This window comes from Blennius ocellaris, assembly GCF_963422515.1.
Source record: "Blennius ocellaris genome assembly, chromosome: 21".
Taxonomy (NCBI): domain Eukaryota; kingdom Metazoa; phylum Chordata; class Actinopteri; order Blenniiformes; family Blenniidae; genus Blennius; species Blennius ocellaris.
In genome coordinates this window covers 15,385,246-15,408,356 of record NC_137670.1, presented here as the reverse complement: position 1 = coordinate 15,408,356, position 23,111 = coordinate 15,385,246, and the positions used below count along the sequence as shown (strand labels likewise).

Below are 23,111 nucleotides of genomic sequence, written 5' to 3'. Positions count from 1 at the left end.
GCATAGCTCTTGGTAGAAACCAAAAATACTGGTCCACACATCAGGAGAACATGCAAACTTCAAATAAAAAAAAAGAAGGTCAGAAACAAGGGATAATCCTGACATTCAGTAAGTCATAATCATTGAACTACAATGTTTTGCCCTAATTTCCATCCATTCTTGACTCTAAAAAAAATAGAAATAGAAACAAAAGTTAAAGAGGAATCAATGGCTGAAGCACTAATTGTCTTACCATCGCAGTATCCTGACCAGGAGCAATTCTTACAAGCGTTTTCCATTTTAGAAATTGGTACCGTACTTAATTAGGCCCAAATTACTCGGCACTGCCTTCCCTTTCCCCGTCCTCTTTTTGTTAACTCTTGCCTGATGCTCCCGTCCCTCCTCCAATAACTCTTCCAATTCTGAATGAAAGGGACTCAGTGTTAATGGAGGATGTGAAGTCACTCCATTGGCAGGAGAACACAGGTTGGCACCTGGATGGAGCAGCTGTCTCGCTGCCTGTGACTGACAGATTGGAGTTTGGGAATGGGGACCAGCAGAAGCACGGCCAGGCAGACAGCGCCCTGGATACCGGCCATTCAATTAATCTCCACCGCATTCACCCTCACGGTCGCTGTGACTCAGTCGCCAGGCTGCAGAAGATTTACTCACCTGTGTCCCCCACGCTCTGCAAGTGGTGCCTTGTTGGACAATATCCTCCTTTTCCATGCCTTCGCCCAAAGAGAGACAACGGGCACGCAGACCCATGGTTCAACAATGCAGCTGGAATTTCACCTAGACTTCAGTATGTTTCCATTTGAACAGAGAAACCATTGATAGATCTCCCGACTGGAGTCCAGCAGGAAGTATTTTTAAAGTAATGTGATCGACTAATCTGTTGCACAGAGGTTGGTCTGGGCTTTTTCGGTCGAGCAGGAGCGAGTGAACAGTCCGTCAATCAGGGCCCTGAGTCACTTCTCAGAGAGGCACATTTCACATAAATGAAGTCTTAAGACATGCGTGAGTCAAAAGCAGCTCAGTGGTGTTACTGTCTCATGTAATATTGCTGTATGTTTTATTCTCATGAACTGATTATTGATAATGCATCACCTTCTTTTTAAATCTTTCCGAAACTTAAAATTTCACGTATTTGTTTGTCTCAGTATTACAAATGAGATTTGTTTGCTATTGCTTTTCTCACTGCTCCCGATTGCCAATGAGAGAATGAGGAATTGCACATGGTACCAAATCCATCACATGAACTTCAGACTAGAAAACCCAGAAGAGGATCCTCATCTGGTTTCCTACATTTAATAACGCACTCATTCACACAATTATGACAAATACCAGCTCGCATTATATACATGCATTTGGACGGTGCATGAAAACATGGAACTTACACACACAAAGAGTAAAAAAAGAAAAAAAGACTGAAATAGAAATACCTCAAATAGGAATTATCTTTTCTACTTGCTTTATCCAAATCAAAGTGCACAGAACTGAATGAAGCCTATTTAAAGTCCCCGGTTATTCCAACAACCATGTATTTGATAACCCTTCAAACCTGGAATTAATTCATTGTGAGGAGATAATCCCAAACATAACATGTGTGTGTGCTAGCTAGGAATCTTAGTCATTTTATGTTAAATATATGTATTCACCAGTTACATGTCTTTTCTTTTTTTCTTCTTTGCATTACTTGCTGTTTAGCAGGAATGTAAGTTTGTCCAGTTTTCAGCTCTGAGGTGCAGAAAGCTTGAGTATAGCTGATATCGCATTACTTGTCACTTAGAGATATGATAGCTCGCAATTCCTCTGAAGCACACACACAATGCTCTTTAATGGAAATTATCTTCATACTCAATCTGCACATTACATTTTCCTTGACAAACTCTTGGACTTTATGACCTCATGCTCAACCGAGAAGCTCGAGTGATCACAGAGCTAAAAAAAAAAAAAAAAAAATCCAATTTAGGATTGGCCCTGGTGTCTAATGAAATGGCTGCACTGCCTCTGCTGGGGTATCTCTTCATGTGATGGTTCAGACAGACAGTCAGCAGTATGTTAACCCTTTGGATCCATATTAATTTCCCCGAGGACGAATGTGCAAGTAGAAATGATGCGGTGGCTGTTATGTTTGTTACATTGTGCAAAGTAATCTACAAATCTTTGGTGGTGAACCAGTCATCAATGTTTGATCTGTGACCGGAACATCAGATAGGCCCCATGCCTGTCTCATCATCATTAATCATTTTTTTTTTATTTGCATGAAAATAGATATTGATTGGGAGAATAGCCACACGGCACACCAGCCACTGAGAAAAAAAACAAAAGCATACGCCATTCCCTCCTCAGCGAAAACAACTGTAGGTCCTCGGTGAGAAACCCCTCCAGCAGGATGTAGGTATGCAAAGGTGAGAGCATCACGACCGGATGTGCAATCAAACTGTTTTCATGTGAAGCGGGGGGGGGGGGGGATATGGTCCCCTGTGGTGCAGCCGAAGCACCGAGCACGAGATTGGAAGCGAGCAGAGTGAAAAATAACATGTGCATCCACGTGCTGCACAGAGCAGAGCAGCACGCTGCAGAACTCTCAACTCAGGCATCACTTCAGAAGCCCATGTGAGGCCAATTCCTCTCTTTAACCATAAACACTGAAACATATACTGCTCACGCTGCCTTTGAGAACCTGCACAGGGTTTATGCTGCCCTGTTCAACAAAAAAAAAAAAAAAAATCTGAAGCCAATGCCCAAAAAGTGTCTCGATTTTACTGACGTGTTTACATTACTATGTATTCATCACTTCATCATAACCCCTCATGAAGTGCGCTGTTTATTTTCTCCATCACGCCGTTTAGAATGTGATTAAATCGCCAGTAAATGCCAAATGATGGAAAAAGTGATCCGCACTTCTGGTTTCCTCCGTCCATCTTTCAGCTTGTGTTTTGAGTTTCGGTTGCTGTTTGAATTTCGTTGACGCATTTTAAATCTTTGGTCCAAAACCATCGATGTTTGATTCATAATATGCGCCATGTTTAAAGTTTTTGCTAAATGAAGACATGGCTGTGCCAAATGGAAAGTGTCTTGCTTAAATTAAATCCAGCCAACGTACCATGATGGTTAAAAAAAAAAAAAAAAAGCAATCAAGCGCCTTACGTGATGGCCTTCACCGTGTGTGTGTGTGTGTGTGTGTGTGTGTGTGTGTGTGTGTGTGTGTGTGTGTGTGTGTGTGTGTGTGTGTGTGTGTGTGTGTGTGTGTGTGTGTGTGTGTGTGTGTGTGTGTGTGTGTGTGAGACTGAAGTGCCTTGAGCTTTTGAAAACGTACATGAAGCCTATTCACCAAAGTGCCCTTTAGCAAGATGGTATACATGTTGCATGGCAACTCGGAGTGTGTGTGAACTGTGACGTTGTGAAGCGCTCTGACACAAGTAAAAGACGAAAAAACAACACGCTATATAAGTGAAGTACATTCATAATTAACATGTAAAAGCCCCAAATAGATTAAGATTTTTTATTAAAGAGCCACTATTATGAAGAGGTATTGATAGTTTAATATATTAACCAATGCAACCAAAGGAAAATAAGACCGTCTCTTCTACAGAATTTAACACTTGATCACTGCCAAACCTCTCATTCAGACATCCCACACTATCTGTGCCTTGAAATATAAATATTGAATGTTCTTTGAGCACCTTCAAGTACCAGCAGAGAGTTAGCTCAAGGTTATGATGCAGACAATTAGACAGTTTCTATGCACTGCAGTCTTGGAGTCGATAAAATAAATCAGCCTGTGTGGAAAGGAATGAGTGATTGACAGTGAAAGTTGCTTTTTTTAAATGATTTCCCGAATGCAACAATTTCATTGTTATCTCTTCAATTTAAATTAAAAGCCCAGTGTGGAGATGTTTCCTGGCACAATGTGGTAAGAGTAGTTTAGCTTTATTGATTGACGTGTCTGAGAAAAAAAGTATTTTCCTTTAATGTTTCTCCAACTCAAGATTTCAAATTTGTTTGACTGACTGACAACATTTTCTAAATCTTTAACAGAAATTCATCAAATCTTCATATTGTAAGACCTTGACTAATCATGTGATATACACAGCAGTATAAACAGCCTTGAGGTGACAAGCACATAATGATAAAGCAGCATTTAGGATTCAAAAGTGAGATTATTTTAATTATTTTCCCAAAAGTGAAGATAATTTCTGACTGAATAATTATTTCATCAAGCCACTGTTGCAGCCGATATAAATAAATGCTTCTGTGCTATTGAGAATCATTGAGGCTGCAAGTTCTCTTTCACCTCAGACAGACAAGACCTTCAAAAGAAAAAAGAAAAGAAAAAGAGGAAACTGTGTCCAAGAGAAACATAAGCAGGCTCGTAAATCAAAAGTGTGTTTTTGTAAAAAAAAAAAATCTTTGAGTTTCCTTCCAGTGACTCCGTGCCTCAACTTGGTCATCATGTGATGCGGTTTATTAATTCTATTGAGTATTGCAACAGAAATATTACATTTTTCCATCCATCCACTGATTCGAAAAGAGTAGCTGGTGAAGCACGGAGAGGAACGGAGAAGACAATGGAAGGTGGCAGTTTCGATCGAAATGCCCGGTTTTCTGAAGTGCTGAGGCAGCACTCCTCGCTGCCGGTCAGGTACCGGGGTCTGATTGAATCAAATGTGTTAAGGAGATTACAGCAAATTAACACACGCTGTAATGTTTTCTCTTTAGCACTCAGATAAACCAGTTCCAAACATCTTTGGGGAACTGCTGCGTCCTCAAAACACGGAGCACAGCTCAGTGTAAAGTCACGAAACTCATGAAAGTCAAGTCATGACAAGAAGGCCGTTGCTCGGCTAATCCCCCGCCGGAGGGCTTTATATTTTCTCACAAAGCCAGCTCTAAGGCAGCACACTTGGTACACTAGAGGGTGTTCCATGGGTCCTAGTAGATAATTATGTAGAATCTGAAAGGTCTTCTTCATAAGCTATGTCAAAATACGTCTCCAGAGCCCAAAAGGTGTTTTTATGCACTTAGTGACCCTGTGACCTGATATGCAAATTAGGTCATGGTCACCATGGTGCCCCTTCTCCCCAGGGGGAGTGTCCATGTGTGAAGTTTGGTGACTGTGGGCCCAGGAACTGCTGAGAAATGAGGAGAAATGTTTATATGAAAATACATGTATTTTTTACGGAGCCCCTCTGGTGACATTGGTGAAAAAAAAATTATTGCTTAATCGCGTGGCCACACGCTATTAAGGCGTGGGAACGAGATAAGTAAGTCGTGACCACGCGTTATTAAACTGCCGTCAAGTGAGCCGGCACTCAATTTTAACTGCGCTTTTATTAACGCCTTTACGGTAAAACACAGGTCAGCGTACGGCCGCAATGCTGACAGAAAGACAGATGGTCTGATTTCAAAATGCAATGAAACGGAATCCTTCATAGGTTTACACCCAATTTCACTTCAGCGCAATACTAGGCATACTCCTTTGTTACTACAAGAAATATGAAAGAATATTACTGTAGAAATTTGGAGAAAAGTACTCTTAAACGTGGATGTGTTGATCGAAAATGATGGTCTCATCTAATTTCAAACTGCAATAAAATGGAATCCTTAATAGGTTTATGCCTGATTTCACTTCAGGCAGTACTAGACATACTCCTTTACTACTACAAGCAGCATCAAAGAATATCACTGTAGGAATTTGGAGAAAAGTACTTTTAAACTTGGAGCAAATTAATGAAGGCAAGACCATTATTTTTGACCAACAGATCCAAGTTTGACATTACTTTTCTCCAAATGTCTACAGTAATGTTCTTTGATCTTACTGGTACTGGTAAAGGACTATATCTAGTATTGCACTGAAGTGAAATCAGGCATAAACCTATGAAGAATCTTTTTTAATTGGAATTTGAAAACAGGTGTGAGAAATCATTATTTTCGTTAATTTGCTCCAAGTTTAAGAGTACTTTACTCCAAATCCCTACAGTAATATTCTTCGATATTGCTTGCAGTAACAAAGGAGTATGTCTAGTATTGCCTTGAAGTGGAATCAGGCATAAACCTATGAAGGATTCCTTTTTATTGCATTTTGAAAACAGGCGAGAGATCATTATTTTCAACCAACAGATTCAAGTTTAAGAGTACTTTTCTCCAAATTCCTACAGTAATATTCTTTCATATTTCTTGTAGTAACAAAGGAGTATGCCTAGTATTGCACTGAAGTGAAATTGGGTGTAAACCTATGAAGGATTCCATTTTGGCGCAGTTAAAATTGAGTGCCGGCTCACTTGACGGCAGTTTAATAACGCGTGGCCACGACTTATTTATCTCGTTCCCACGCCTTAATAACGCGTGGCCACGCGTTTTTAAGCAATCATTTTTTTTTCACCAATGTCACCAGAGGGGCTCCGTAATTTTGCAACCATGACGAGCAAACTTCAGACCCTACCAATCTTCAAGGTCAAGGTCAAGGTCAGGTCACTTGGTATGCTGGAGGGTGTCCCCAGAGTACTAGTAGGTGTGTATAAAATTTCAGAGCCCTAGCTCAAAAACCTAGGCCTCCAGAGCCCAAAATGTGTTTTTAAGCACTTCGTGACCCTGTGACCTACTTAATATGCAAATTAGGTCAAGGTCACCATAGTATCCCTTCCCCCTCTGAGATGTATCCACTTGTGAAGTTTGGTCACTGTGGGCCCAGGGGTTGCCAAGATATAGGTAGAAACGTTCGAACGGACGGACGTACGGACATACGGACGTACGGAGACTGTTTCAAGATCCCCCTTCGGGGCCTATCGGCTGCGGCGGGGGATAAAAACCCTGTAAACAAACAAACACTGATCTGTTGTGCCTGAGTTCAAACAAAACCCACATCTCCTTCACAAGTTTTCTACATGCGACCAATATGATGAATGTAAACTCACTGGTAATATGAGCGTCTATTAGTTTCAGTGTGAGGAAAGGTTATTCCTAAGTACCTCACGTATGTTCCCGAGTCGGCTGGAATCGACCCATTACACTGTTTTAATGTAAAGTTTCCTGCTTTTACTGGCAGAAATTCACTTCGCGAGCCGCATTTTTCATACTTTCCATCACATTACATGGCCTGACCTTTGTATGGCGGTTGGTGCCGAGCGACTCGTACAAATATCATTAGGGTCGGGCTGTAATCACTGCTCAACCTTGACACACACATCATGAAATGCGGGAGATGAGTAATACTGAGGTTGGAAAGAGCCACGAGGCAGCAGCTGCCGGCACTCGGGGGAGGTGGAAGCAGACCCAGCGACAAACACATCTAGACGCACGAGACAAAATAAAGGCCCTTCATCTCCTCTCCTTCATGACCAGAGATATTGGAAACGCGCTGTGTTCAGTGGAAACCGTGAATCACTTAAGTATGAGGTCAGAAATGGCTGCAGCTCCAGAAAATCCCCGATGTGATTTTATCGGACATCTTTTCCACCCCCCCCCCTCCAACGGCAGGCATGTGCAAGTGCTATTAGCTCTAATCTCATTTGATTGTCCTGCTGAGTTCTCTGCAATATTCTAAACTCTTGCTTTTATGCAGAGCAAAAGAAAAAAAGAAAAACTGTTAGATTTGCGAGTGGCGTGCTGTTTGTAAAAATACTCCTTAACTGAACCGTGGGGGGTCTCGCTCTGCTCAGGGACTCTTTGTCGGGTTTGTTTTTCAGAGCTAAAATTGGGCTCCATGTGGTTTCTTCATCTCAATACAGGTGAGACAGAAACTCAAATCTTTCAAATCCTGACAAATAATATGGAACAAAGCACAATGACAGTGATATTTGACTCGACGACAAAAGTCAACGCGTTTCAATCGGACCTCCTTCAGCTCCAATCTCGACGGGCCTGAGACAATTCAACCTGATAGGTCATTTCGTGGTTCTCTGATTGGGTTCGGAGGCATACAAACACAACCGTGTCGCGGAGAACCGAAACAAAGTACATTTTATTTGCTGGCCCCGCAAATATTGCAGAGGCGATGCCCAGCGATGAAGGAAGAAATCGTTTGGAGACAATCCTGCCGATTTGATCTGTGGTAAACCGTTTTTTAAAGAAAGCAATATTGGTATGTGTGTCTGTGATGGAACAAGAAATCGAATGCCACAGACAAACTGCATTACCTGAGATTCTGTATTTGGTGATTCATTCCTCTGAAATTGGCTTGAAGCTAAAAAAAAAAAATAAATAAAAATAACAGACACTCTTCACATATTTCAGCCTTCATAATGTGTGCAATGAACGACGCAAAACAAACAAAGGTATATTCAATTTTTCTGAGCTCAAAACACACAAAGAGATGAAACAAACACATCCAGCAGGCTTTTTTCTCCTTCTACTTCTTCTTCTTCTTCTTCCTGTCTGCTTCCCTTTCAGTTATTTCCACTGGGCTTTCACAGAATCAGAGGCAGGCTGTTGCTGAGAGGCATGTCTGACTGTAGACGTGGGGCACGCTGCGAGCGGGGTGACTCATGTGCTCTGGATGACTTGCTGAAGAGAGACAACCAGCCATTATACAATCACTTCATCACCATCGCCATCATCATCACCACCACCGTTATCTTGTAGGTTTTAATTTGACATCATCCACGAGTGACAGGCGGTAACAAATTCACATTGCGAGGAGATAGAAATGAATCTTCGGGGGGGAAAAAAAATGAAAATCATCCCTCGGGCTGTTTAGTGCAATAAAAAGAAGCACTTAGGGAATATTGGCAATACTGCGTGTTGGTTGGGTGCGTATGAAACTAACATGTGGGAAAACTACATGATGGTGTCCGTTAGAACGGCAATGATGATGATGATGATGATTACTGACTCAGCAGCAGTAGAAATGTGGCAGCATCACTGCAACACGATATGAGAACATATTTCACAGCTGAAGCTGCGCTTAAGTGACCCCCCCCCGTGAAAAAAATTCCCAAAAAACAACTTGTGGGATGAAGTGCGACCACATGCTGCTCGGTTGCCTCTGCTCCTCTTTCATTGGTCCAGCTCTGAAACGTTCAGCTGCATCACGATGAATCAGCTCCCACGTCTCTGGTTTTGCCTGTTGGGCCACAAGATGTGCTGAAACTGAATCACTCTGGTGAAAAACAAAACAAAACAAAACAAAACATCACAAATAAACCGAAAAGAGACATTTTCACATGATTGCAATGTTGTTGGTTTTTACCAAAGCAAAAATAAAAACGCATCCTGTTATACTTGGAAACAGCAGTCACTGTTTGAATCCACCCTGTTTTAACTACTGCTCCTTTGTTGCAACTCAATTATGGTCCAATAACAACTTCATCGACAGCTGCTGCCACAATATAGAAACTGAGTGTTTTTACATTATTATAAGGAGAAACAGCTCAGAAAAAGATTTCTTTACTGTGAAAGTTCCACATTTCCATACCACATCACAGGTTCTAAGTTTGAATATTTTTGCTTTATTGCATAAAAGAAATAGTTGGCAAAAAGAGAATTTGAGGCGTTTTTTTCTCCACATTTTGGTGGAGTCCTTTTCAAACAACACACATTCCTTGCGATACTCGTGTTAAGAGTCACTGAAACTGTCTGGCCGATCATAGTTCCTCCCACAAGGGTGTGCCTGAGCTGGACTTGGTTGACTTTGCATGTTCAGCCTTCATCCACCGTCAACTGGGATCAGCTCTTGTATTCTGCAAACCTGAGTGAGAAGCTGCATAGAAGATGCACAGATGAAAAATAACATGAAGATTAAAAAAAAATTTTTTTTTTAATTAGCACAGAGCTTTATTAGGGGGGGGGGGGTTAGCAATGAAAGTTTAATAGTAAGCTCAAATGTATTAAATAATATGACACTCACCATCGTAGTAGTACCATTAACAGGAAGAAATACATTGTAAAATATTGAATATTTATTGGAAGTATGGGGCATCATTCACATTATAACTAAAATCATCAGGTTTCGACAAGAAAGCCCCTCAAAGGCATAAAATCAGCAGTGTCGTTCAGTCTCTTGGTTCTTTGGAACATCCATGTTTGTGGCCTCAATCCCACTACATTTTCCAAGGATGTGGGAGGAAAATGCACCAATACTGGCTTCTAAATTTTGTTTATGACCTCCGGTATGTAGCTATATATTGTATTTTTATTTGAGGGAACGGGACATACCACGCAACAAAAAAACAAATCCAGGAATGCTGCAGCTGTGTGGCATATCTCACCACCACGAGACGGCTGTTCTACAAGCTCAAAGCGTGCGTGCCCCTAGCGGTGAGCTCTGGTACTGCTCGTGCAAACGGAAAGGCAATTATTATTACAAAAGATGGTATAGAAGTACACTTCCATCAGCCACCTTTTATATGCAAACTTACAATTCTTATGGGTTTTTTAAACTTCAATACAAACAACAATTGTAATAGTTTCCCCTTTCCCTTAATTTAATTTTTTAATGGAAATTCTATGAAAATTAATATAAAACAAGTCACAACTTGTAACAAATGGCCAAGCAATGCATTTCGAAGCTGGAAATCTGTAAACTATGACTTTTTGCTGTAATAAAATATATATATGACTCATTATCTATAATGCTCCTGTTTTTGCTGAGGCTTTTCCATTGATAAATATTCATCTTTCTCTGATGCTGATTCATCCAAGTCAGAATCACGTGAGGCGATCACGGCTGGAACGAGTTGACGGCAGCGTACACTCTGGATGGGATGCCCGTCCATCACAGAATGAGCATGAAGAGACAGACAGTCACGTTAACACGCACTCATGTTCACCGTGGGAGGAAGCTGGAAGACCTGGAGAAACACCGACGCACACACAGGGAGAACATGAAAACTCTAGGAGAAAGGTTTTGTGGTAATGACTATCAATTTCTTTTTTTTTGGGGGGGGGGGGGGGGGGGGGGCCTCAACACAGCATGTCTTTTAAGCAGGATCCTCCACACTCAAGGTCGACTAGTGGGTCAGAAACACAGTAAATGATGGTGTTTCAAGGGTTTTTCTTTCCACATTGTAATATCCATCCATCCATTAATCTTATATACTGCTTTATCCTGTGCAGGGTTGTGAGGCCAATCCCACATGTGCAAGGGCAGGATAAACCAGTCCATCACAGGGCAAATACAGAGAAACATGCAACCACACACACTCACAATCACACTTCAGGCCAATTTATTGTCACCAATTAAGCTCACACACAGGTTTTTGGACTGCAGGGTGGTAGCCTGGAGAAAATGCCCCCACACACAGGGAGAACATGCAGAATGGCCACGTCTGTGCTTGAACCCGTGACCTTTATGAACCACTGCTTCAAGTGCAGCCATATTGAAATATTCCTGCATACATTAATACTTAATGCCATTGCATTTTAAGGTGCTGGGGGAAAAAAAATCGTATTTAAGTGTGTGTTTTGGTTAATAGAATAGAATAGAATAGAATAGAATAGAATAGAATGTGTTTATTGACAGCAAAAGGGAATTCTTGAATTTGCAAACACAATTTATTCTTTATTTCCATGCTGTTCTGTTGGAGGAGAGATTAAATTAGAGCTCTTTGTGGGGGATTCCAGCTCCCTCCCACGTTTGCCCACTCTCACCCCTCACCCCACGATCACTGAGCGAGAGCGAGAGCGAGAGCGAGAGAGAGAGAGAGAGAGAGAGAGAGAGAGAGAGAGAGAGAGAGAGAGAGAGAGAGAGAGGCTGACTCCCACCGTTCATATAGGCAGCTCGTGAGAGAAGCGGAGGAGAAAGACAGACTGTCACACAGAGACTCTACAACTTGTTCTTGAAAGCCCGAGCGCAGGAGAGGAAAACCACAATTGCACGGATTTACAAACGCAATTAATCCCGTAACCAGTGTCCGGAATGGAAATATACAGGAGAAGTTGTTTAATCCGGTTGCTCGCGTGAGGGAAGCCGGCTGGAAGAAACTCATGGTAGGTGTTTTTTTTTTCTTCTTCTTCTTTTCTTACAATGATTATCCGATTTTCCCATTTTGTTTGTGCGATTCCATCTGTATGATTGTCTTTATCGCCTGATCCCCGGCTCTCCAGTGAAGTGCGTAATTACGCGCGGCGGGTGAAGTTCGTGCCCCGTGGTTTTCTCTCTCTCTCTCTCTCTCTCTCTCTCTCTCTCTCTCTCTCTCTCTCTCTCTCTCTCTCTCTCTCTCTCTCTCTCTCTCTCCCTCTCTCTCAGACTGTCTGTGGAAGCAGCCGGTGCAGAAATGGAAAAGTTTTTGGCCGCTCATGACTGCGTGTGCGCCCTGTTTAGCCTACAACCGGAGACATCACCCAGCATAACGGGCTCCTTTCAGCGTGCAGGCGCCCGCTGCCCGCATTGAGAATGAATGGGTCACTATGTATTCTAATCTAACTCAGGACTTGGCTCGTCTCCGCTCGCTTTAAAGGAGCAACGTCGCTCCAGCTCGCGCCTTGCGGTGGGGGGATGAGCGGGTCAGATTATTATCAATCAATCACAACGAACGGAGATCTCTCATTATCATCACTTTATAGATGATCGGTTTGATTTAGAGCTCAGGTTGTTGTTTGTTTTTTAGGGTGCTTTTTTTTTTCTTAGTTGGATATGAGATTTCCATTCATGATGAGGGTTTTTCAACCGTGAGAGCCAAAACAAAAGGATTTCCTGCTGACCAATGGGAGCGAGGGAATCCTCTGGAGGGACGGAGTGGTCCTCTTCTTCTCTTTGTCCATACCTGAAACCCAGATAAACACAACCCACTGCTGCCAGGCAAAGACGATATTGACTGGGAGTGTTTTTTTTTTCTCCTTCTTCTTCTTTTGGCCAGACAAACACAGACGCGCTCTTTCTGTTTGATTTTCTCCAGCTTCATGTGGAAATGCGCGCACAGGCGCGCCTCGCAGCTCTGGTTCAGATCGATTCGCGTTATGAGCGACTCGTGATTCCAGGAGCCATCAAAGCACCTGCTAATGAATGCGCTCACACCAAAACATCGAAGGAAAAAATAAAGAAATAAAAACACAGAGAAGCCCTCACTGCCGAAGTTTTGCAGATCAAAGGTGTGTTTTCAGCAGACCCTTCTGCATTCAGACGCGCAATCTATGATCGCAATCAGGAGAGCCACGTGAGGCGGTTGGTTAATGGCTGAGCCGTGGCCTCAGGGTGCATCACTACATCCCTTTAAAACCAACTTCCTCCCACCTCCACCCACTTCAACTTTCAGCTTGATTAACCCAACTTACACAGTGCAACAGTATTTAATTACTGTACTTTAACTTTCAATTAAGCACATTGTGGCTGCCTGTTATTAAATGTGCCACGGGGGCTTAAAGGGACTTAATTGGTTAAAAAAAAAAAAAAAAAAGGTAAATGGAGAGGCGATGCAGAAGCAGAGAAGACACTTATTATTCCATGTGAAATATTCCAGAATCAAGATTGTTCCCACATTTCAAAAACATGCATATTGGGTCAATGGGCAAATCTCTAGAGCCCATAAGGTTGATTGTGAGTGTGTTTGTTTCACCACTTACCATCCCTGTGACCACAGTCAACTGGAATCAACTCCAGCCTCTTGCCACTTTAAGGTGCATGGATTTTACATGGATAAATGGACTAAATGTCCAATGTGTGGATGTACTTTTGTAGCTTTGAGAAATTGTAATTAAGATTTTTGTTTTGTTTTAAAAAGACTGATTAGACATTAAACAGTCTTTTTTGAGGCAAAATGAAATTAATCTCTTCACGTAGAGCTGGCCTGGTCCAATTTAAAAAAAACAAAACAAAACAAAAAAGCCATTTTGGTCATATCTTTAGGGAAGTGCCTCGATTTGACAGTGACGTTTACACCCTACGATTAGACATATACACCACGTACTGCATGCGAGTGTGTGTGCCAGGTTGAGTCGCTGTTTGCAGGTTGACACAGGGCCTGTGTGGGAAGGTGAGCCGAGATGTAGGCGCTTGCGAATGTGGTGGGGATTCTCTTTCTCACTGCAATATATCATTATCCAGCGAGTGGGATGGATGATTAGAATGATTTAAAAGCCGCGGCTGGGGGTAGCAGTGTGCGTGGCCTCCAGCGCATGTTGCGTTTTGTTGGAGCTCGTCGCATCGCTCCCGTCGCAGATCTCTGTGGAGCGACTGTGGCACTTTGATGAATCACTCCAGCCACAATAAGTAGAGCTGGGATTGGTGATATACGCTTGACCACTCTTGGTTTAGACAACTCTTGATGTCTTTAGTGGTTTGATGAAGTATTTGTTTGAATACTTGATCTTAAGAGATTGAATTAACTCGTGCCATACATCTTCTGTCGGTTACGCAGACGAAAGATGTTTTTTGATGAGGCTGATTGCATGTGAATGTGATCACAGCAGGAAGCGCAGCATTTAGGAAGAATGTTCCCTCACTAGTTTTCATCTCAGGTTCCTGTGATAATGCTTTTCTCAGTGATAGACCAGCTGTAGACTCCTAATTATTATGGCATAGAAGAATTGCCTTTGCTATTGAAATCTTTGTTGGAGATTTCTCAAGGGAAGGGAATTCAATTCGAAATAGCTTTTTCAAGGTCACTTCATCTTGACAACGGCAAAGAATTTGGCAGCAAACAAAAAAAGCTCTCTTCAAACTTATGAATTTAAGGCCATTAAACACTGACATTAATAAAATGTGGCTGCTTCTTAAAGCAAAAAAAAAACTTGTAGAATGGTACAAGTTTAAAGGACGAAGCAAATGCATTTTGTCTTTGCATTTTGCAAATCATGCACAGTGAAAATTGTGCAACGGAGTGGCTTTTATGAGCCGCAGCACTTGAAGTGGAAACATTTAATGCAAATTGCTGTGAATCTTACAGTTATTGTCACAAAGATTTACCTCTCTAGCACTGTGGTTTATTCACGTTTAACTTCAGTTCTATTTTAAAGCAGGATGCTCACTCAATAGCTGCTCATAAATCACGATTAGGCTGATATACTGGTCGATGTCTTAAGTGTAAAGATTTATCAAAATGAAGAAGCGATCAGAAGCAATAAACATTGCACGGAATCACAATTGGGATTTCCCGCCAAATTCCCCGGCCACAATGCTGAAAAACAATAAACAAAACACAATGCCCATAGTTAATTTGATTGGGGTTTTTTTTAAGCTCATATGGCAATCGCTTGTCTGCATAGCAATTACAACCAAACAAAAGAAGGGTGATGTAATGTATCACATAAGCCAGAAGAAGCAGAGATATCTGGGGGAGGATGTGGTGGATGGATGGATTAAAGGCAGTGGTTTCATCCAAGCATCTGTTTTTTTTTTTTTTTTTTAAAGTTAAGTGAAGAGGCATTAGGAGGAATCGTAGCAACAGGAAACATGTTGTGTTCAGGGGGAAACCTTTTCCCAGCAGGTTTTTGTTTTTTCTTTGTAATGTTTTAAAATAAATCAGGAGCGACGAAATGGCACGGGAGTAAAGCTATCACCATACATTTTTATGACTGAATGAAATAAAATAGTAAAAATAAGCTTTAATCAGAAATTAATAGTAACAACAGGTGTAAAAAAAAAAAAAAGTGTAAATATAGTTGCACACGGCACATGAAGACCTTGTGTGAGGATCTCAACAGCTGTAAAATATCTTATAATTTTGAAAAAAGATTCGACATTCAGTGGTAAAGCTGTGCAATGTGGCTCAATCTGTGTGTGTGTGTGTGTGTGTGTGGGGGGGGGGGTCATCCTTGCACACTTTTAAACTTATAACCTTCCCGACCAGGGACAGAGTAGGGTAGGATAGGGGTAGTGAGTCTCATCGTGATGAAATCATCTGGTGTTGTTTCGGTGCAATAGGAGGGTTTTCTCTTCACAGTGAGCTTAGAGCTTTTCGAGTGAATACAGAGCAACATATTCTGCCATTTTAGCAGGGGGGGTACCAATAAATGAGTTTTCTGAGAAAAGTGTTGGATATTTCCGCCCCCCCCCCCCCCCCCCCCCAGCCTTTACGTCTCACCCTGAAAACCTCCAACCAGCTCTGTAGATATTCTGTCCTCTTTGTTTTCCTAGTGACTCATGCATTCTGGCCGTGCTCTGATAACTCTGACACCTTTTTTTTTTCTTGCTCCGGACCTCCCTTTTCAGCCTGAAGCAGCACTTTGTGTTTCTCAAATGAAGCATTTGACCTCTCTTTCAGGGGTCTTTTATTTCAGTCACTGCTGCAGGATTCACAGTGTCAAGTCGCCATCAGGGGCCAGTCTGCAGGCCACCTCGGGGGCAAGAGGCACACAGACAGTCCATGTGGGCCCTCAGCCCACAAAGCCATATGAGCATATTTCCGGATACGGTTTTCCAGCTCGCCAAGGACGAACAAGCTGTGCCAAGCCAAGCCGAGCCAAAGACGCCATGACGTGTTTCCACGGCACCACACGGACAAGTATAGCCCCCCGGAGCCACGGCGCTGTGGTCTTGGGAGATGAGGAGGCCACAACTGACCCGTGACGTCTCGAGGCGAAAGTCATGTGTGTGTTTGTCTGTGCTGTTGAACAGAAGGAGTAATCTGTTTTTTGGGTTGTTTTTTTTGGGCTGTAGCATTTAGTTTCATACCTGTATTCCTTGTTATAAATTATCACCCTTATTTAGCCATTTACCGAATGCTTTCAAGCGTATTGGAGCTCTATTACATTACTGCTGATGTCAACAGAAGCTTTCCTGCTGTTGCTGTTTCACATTGAGAGCTTTTTCCTGGCAGGCTGGCCGGGGTGCTGTCACTGTGGCGAAATCATCGAAATGGTGATGCGTTTGTCACTTAGGTAACATGGCTTCATCAGCAATGCTATGCTCATAAAAAACAAACAAAAAAAACAAACAGGTGTAATTATCCAGGTGTAGACATATACTCTGCAGTGTTTGGACACTGGCTCAGTTTGAGAGATGCTGTGGGGGGGAATTGGCGACAGCCACAGCCTGCAGACGACAGGCTCTCATTGTGGTTTAAAACTAGCACAAGTTCAACACATCAAGGTAAACAACTTCATCTGAGTCTCTGCTGCTGTAGAAAAAAAAAAAGAAAAAAAAAAACCACTCCGAGGAGGAAACACAGCTTGATTTGGTCATCGTTGCTTCATGACATAGTTCGGTCCTCACCAAACCACAATGGAAAAACCCTATCATCATTATTAAAAAAAAAAAAAAATCGACATTCCTGCAACAGCTCAATCAACAGTTGAGGGCCATCTGCGTGGAGTTTACATGTCAGAACACTATTTAGTGGTGTTTTTTTTTTACATTTTTCAAAGACTGAACAACCTTTTCGTTGTCCTTATGTGCTATAAATAGAATGTTGCAGGCCAGGGATCTGCAACCAACGTCTCTGAAGCCACATGAGGCTATGCAGCCCTTCTTTACTGGCTCCCTCTCGCTTTCCCATAATTAGGAGTAAATAAGTATTTTTCTGACTGAGATTTTTTTTAATGTCGCTCTCATCTCATCGTCACACTATGAAGTGACAAGCGTGACTCTTAAATGAACCCATGGTTTGTCTAAACATCCTAACATAGTGATCAAACAATAAAGGCAACGCTGAAAGTCATTAACGGCTAAAATGGCCAAACAGCTAAAGTGGCTAAAGCTGTTAAATACGATGACAAAATAAGGGCGTAGTAAATAAACACTTTGTTGGAAATGTGCTGTCAAATTGAAAAACAGCGAGCAGAACCAACTGCGCTCAGCAATTATTATTGCTGGAGATCTATTCGCTTATGAGCAGAAAAACTACCGACTATATTGTTGTGCAGCCAGGGCCGGGATGGTGTACCCTGCTTATTGTCCTTTGGTGGTTGAGTTGCTCCCGTTACTCAAGTTGGAATAAAAAGCAAATATACAGACATCTGAAAACATAAAGTGGATAATTCCTTTAATTTTTGTGGAAACATTTATGGATGACAGTTAATTAAAACTAATCATTTGGCAAAGAAATGATAGTTAATGAGACATTTTGACCACTGTCAGTCGAAGAGATTTATATTTGGCAAGTGAACATTTCTCTTCTCATAGTTCATGATTCAGAAGCGAGAAAAACGGGATTCAAATAAGCTTGACAGGAGCCAAACGGATGTCTGGATCACTGAATCAGAGCATCCGTGAAGCTGTTCCTGATCTGCAGTGGTCTGGATCGACCATAACTATTCAAAATAACAAGAGTCTTAAAACAACTGTGGCTGACTTGGTGCCTGATGAAACAGAGTCCATTCCTTTATGGGTTAGGATTATTGTGTCAGTGTTTATAAGTTATCGTTAACGAGTATTTGTTCTTTACATGCATGCACGTGCGGTTTCAGTACAAAAGCAACCAACAGCCCCACCCCGTGGCCTGGCATGCTAACTACATCATTTTTAGTTTGAGTTAAATGCAGAAATCTTCTGAAATGAACAAGGCGCCGCCATTTGGAACGTCGTCGTACCTGATATGTTAACTCGTTCATTGACCGGACGACTCGCTCTTTGATGTGACGCATCAACGCATTTCGTTACTAATCGACATATTTACGCCGACACATCACCTTGACACTCAAAAAGTTAATCGTCTGACGTATCAGTAATCTCGTAATGTCGGCAACAAAATAATGTGTCACTCCCAAAATATGAAAAGTGCTCTCCAAATAAGGTCTGATTAGGTTTGTACAATATAAGGTAGGTGGTCATAACATTATAGGTCATAGCTTTTTTCCTCATAAGGCATAGTGTCTTTACAGAAAAAATTATTAAAATGTTAAAAATGTCAATAAATGGCCTTTCAAAGCATGTCGACACCAAAACATGCCATCTTTACTTCAACGCCCGTCACCAATAACCATTGGCTGTGTACATTTTTATAGAAAAAAGTCCTGCTTTTGTAAGTGAAAGCGGGGCTGCAGTTTTAGTCGGCATGATCTGTACTGGAGACAGTATCCGGCTGCTTTCCAGCTGTGCTCAAGCGTAGCAGTTAGGTTTTGAAAATAATGGTGCATGCAGGGCGGCCAGTGATGGATGGCTCCTCCAGTGAAGTTATGTTATGTATTCCTGATGAGAGCAGTGGATCACCGGAGAGGATTTATGTCGCTGTGGAGGAGCGGCCGCGAGAAGATGTTGTGTGTATGAAGTAGCGGTCCGAGGCCATTTGTCACTGTGATTGATGAGGTCCCGGTGATTAAGCTAACATGCTGACAGACATTCATCTGCTTTATCAAGTGGATGCCTTTCATGGAAGTCTTTTCTCCAATGTCACTTTAAGTAAACAATGGAAATTGCAGTGCAAACTCTCGCACTTCAATCTCTTTCTTATGTAAAAATGTAACCTTCAGCCGCAATGTCAAAAGGTAAATATTCTGAAAGCAGCAGTTTCTCTCCACCGCGTCCTTGTCCGTATGCAGATTTATTTATTGTCATCCGTCGAGATGCCACACAAATTCCTGATTAGACGCAAAAAAAAAAAAAAAAAAAAGGAGTGATTGCAGAACATGAAAACATTTGGCAAAAGAAAGCCAACAACACATCATTCAAAAAGCATGTGTTTGCACAACCTTGTATTGAGAAGTTAGGACACATTTCCTCAATAACACGGGAATCTGTGTGTTGTCTGGACGCCGCGCCGGGTCTCTGAGGTGCTGACTAAGAAGGCAAGTCTGGCAAGCCGCAGTTGCTGTGTGTCGCTGCCAAGTTGGGGGTCATTGCTTGTATTAATGACGCATGGGAAACTGAACTGGCTGTTATTTCCCTCACCATCTGTACCCAGTTGTGCCATAAAGATGGATTCTGGCAAACAGGAACCTCTTTTTTGCTGATAGTAGTTTGATTTACGAGTGGCCCTGTGCGATGGAGGATATTACTTATGCAAATCACAGTGACTTACAATCATGTCGATATCCATGTTTACAGAGGAGCTCATTTCGTCAATATATGACTTGTTATTTTTCATTGAGTGTCGGCCTATGTCAGGTTTCTTGCAAGTTGAGAAGCAGAGAAACACCTTTCAGTTTAGCAAATGAGGGACATTCAATCCTGAAAGCCGTGGTAAGAAGGAAAAAAACAAGTTTGAAAAAAAAAAAAAAGATTAAATGAACAATGGAAAAAAACAGTTAAACCACAGAGAGATTGTGCAACCAGATATCTGTATGAGTATTTTTTTCCATCAAATTCTTATTCGGATTTAGTTTTTTGTTTTAATTATTATTAAAAAAAAAACCTCAGTTCAAATAAATGAATATGGGGCTAAAAATAAACTAGACATTGCTTTTTTTATGAACACTCATGATGCTGTCTCTCCAGACAAGATTCTTCAAATAGAAACTCCACCAGTGGGTCATAGATGCTTTCAAGTGTTGCCATGGAATCCCTGAGGTTAGCAGATACAACCAACGTTAGTGTCCGTGTGCTCGTGCGAGTCCAGAATCTGTCTTCCAGATGTCCCTCTAATGGGCCTCGGCACAGACCTGTGGGGACGTCGACGACGTACGGCTCCTCAGAGACACATGTTCATTTTCCAATCACCTCTGGCTATTCCTTTTAAATGAGCAACTCCTAAGCTATTCGGTACAGCCATCCCTCACCGCGCTGAGTGTGTGTGTGTGCTTTTAGAAAAAAGAAAAAAATTGTGAATGACCTACAAATCACACAGATTGTTCTAATTTCACCTCTCTCACCGCTTGTCTCTCGCCGCTGATCTGTAGACAAGTTCAATTTGTCTTTACTCCTTTTCAGTAGTGATGCAAGTGAACGTCTATTTAAATTGGGTGATTATAAATCCCCACCCCCCCACCCCCCCCCTCCCCAACGAGACGTGGCGCCTTAACACGCACGTGCCACTTGGCTTCAGAAGTTCAAAGGTCACCATCGAGCTCCGTTTACCAGACACCTCCGAAATGCCTTGCTGGAGTGTGAGGCGCACCTGCAGGGCTGTTTGCGTTTCAGGGACTTTTGTTTTTTTTGGTGTGTTTTTTTTCTTCTTCTTTTGCAGCGAGGACAGACACTCCGACCCAACGTGAGTCGCGAGGAATTTGTATGAATATTATTTTCATCGGCACGGCCATCATTTTGTGGGATTATCCCTGCCAAGTTAATTTGAAGCTGGAGTTTTATATCGGTGCAAGCAGCTGCTGCCAATATGAACCTCTGGCGTACCGGAGAAATTGTTGCACTTTGCAAGATGGATGTGCCGTTGTAGTTAGACTATCCTTCACCCTGTCTTCATTTATCAGGATGTGGCCAAGCAGGTAGAATTGTGTTTAACACTTATTTTTTTTTGCTATAATCGCCTTCCAGGAGGAAGTCGTAAAGAATGGATGCATTATTGTGATTTTCCTGACACTCAAATTGCACTGTAAGTAATCTTTTTTGCTCGAGGTGGAACATATTGGCAACCTCTAAAATTAAAACACCATGGAAATAATCCTGCGTTTTATAAAATGGAACTCTTTCTGCCTCACCTTAATGTGGAGTTTTAACCTGCTTGTTAATTCTGCAGAACTTGGCTTTCATTATTGCAGAGTCAAATGTGTAATGTTGCGGGGGGAAACGACAAAGTTCACCATCTTATGAGTTGGGAATCCGCGGGCCAAGTTAATATTCATCCATCGGGATGCCCACGGGTGTCCTCCCTAAAACTGCGAGCGCTTAGCCAACCGACTCGGTAATAGCCTGGCTTTTGTTAATTCACACATTTTCTTGGCAGTCATAGGCTCACACTCAATCCGTGCATACATCCCTATCTGGCAGGGCGGCGCGGCACAGTTAGAGACGACGCGCAGACTGTTAACTAGGCGTGAAACGCTACTGCACAAGGATTACTATACGACTCTTGGAAACCCTTGAGAAATCGGGGGGGAATTAAAGACGAAACAGGAAACTGCTCTTGGATCACCTGCGGTGATTCTCGTTATCGTCGCACATGTAGCCACAGATGGGATAAAGTCATCTTTAATAATCTGGCCTACTCCAGTTTGGCGAGAGGCGCCGCCGCCTGAAGGGGATCAAGTTCATCCAAGTTGTAGCTGCAGAGAAAAGCTGAATGTCTCCGATTATCCCGCATTAACTCCTCACAACAGCAGGATTCCACAAAGGATGTGTTTTTCTTTCTTTCTTCTTTTTTTTTTTTTGGTTTTGTTTTTTGGTGGGGGAAGGGGTGGATTGTCAGCAAGTTTATTTCTAACTTTAGTCACAGTCTCAAATGTAAACAAGTTTATTTACTGGAAGCAGAGGGGGAAAAAAAGCAGGAGAAGAGAAAGTTTTCTTTTATGCCCCATTTCATTTAACAAATGATTTCCTGGGAAGCTTTTTGTGTATGTTTCCACATTCCTCAGTGATTTCACCCTTTTCTGTTTACATCTGTCTGTGGGGCAGCTCCTCCAACTGGTAAATAACTGTGTCTACTGGGATGACTTATTTACTTGCAAACCGACTTGAGGAGATGAAAGTTTGTGGAACTTTGTTTCAGAGAGTTTGAGGCGAGGCGGCAAAAGTTTTTGTAGCTGATGCTCATTTTCAATCAGCTTTAATCTGTTCGCAGTTTTTCTTAATGACTAAATCTTGTTATGGACTATGACATATTAATTTGCGTCATCATTAGATTAGCACTCCAACAATACTGAATTGTGAAACGCCAGTCTGCTCAGCGTTGTACAGCGGAATCCAATTTGAAATCTGTCAGTTTTATACAGAACTCACAGGATAATTCAGTTTTTAATTCTAAACTATATCATTTTCAATTTGATAGAAGATGTAAAGCGCTTTGGGACTGCTCAAGCAGTTGAAAAGCGAAATACAAATGAAATCCATTTACCATTTAAAGTGTCGTGTTACTCTTGCTTTGCAGTCAAGTAACATGCGACGGCACAACAGAGAGTTAGAACTCCGAGGGGTTCATATTTCATTATGTGGAAAAGTTGACTATCGCAACAGAAATGCATTGTATTAACAATCCAAGTCAATAGCTTTTTGAAAACATGAGATGATTACTTGATAATGTAATAAAGTATTTTCCTCTGTCTTATTATTTTGCTCTTAAATCCCATGAGTTAAAATCCCACTTAAAACATTCAAGCTTTTACATGTATGCAAAGCATATTGACTGACTGAGGCTGCAGAGGCCGTTAATAACACCACCTCATTGCAGAAATGAGAGATAAATGGCATTATATTTCTTCTAATA

The 23,111-nt window shown here is 41.9% G+C and overlaps 1 protein-coding gene across 2 annotated transcripts in view; it reads left to right on the top strand.

The window, feature by feature from the left end:
* Positions 1-11,682: 11,682 nt before the first annotated feature.
* chst15 (carbohydrate sulfotransferase 15) overlaps positions 11,683-23,111 on the top strand; it is a 37,489-nt gene continuing 26,060 nt past the window's right edge. For both annotated transcript variants that reach the window (XM_080516771.1, XM_080516770.1), the window contains exon 1: positions 11,683-11,913. The gene's annotated coding sequence lies outside the window, so the exon portion shown is untranslated. The remainder of the gene's footprint in view (positions 11,914-23,111) is intronic.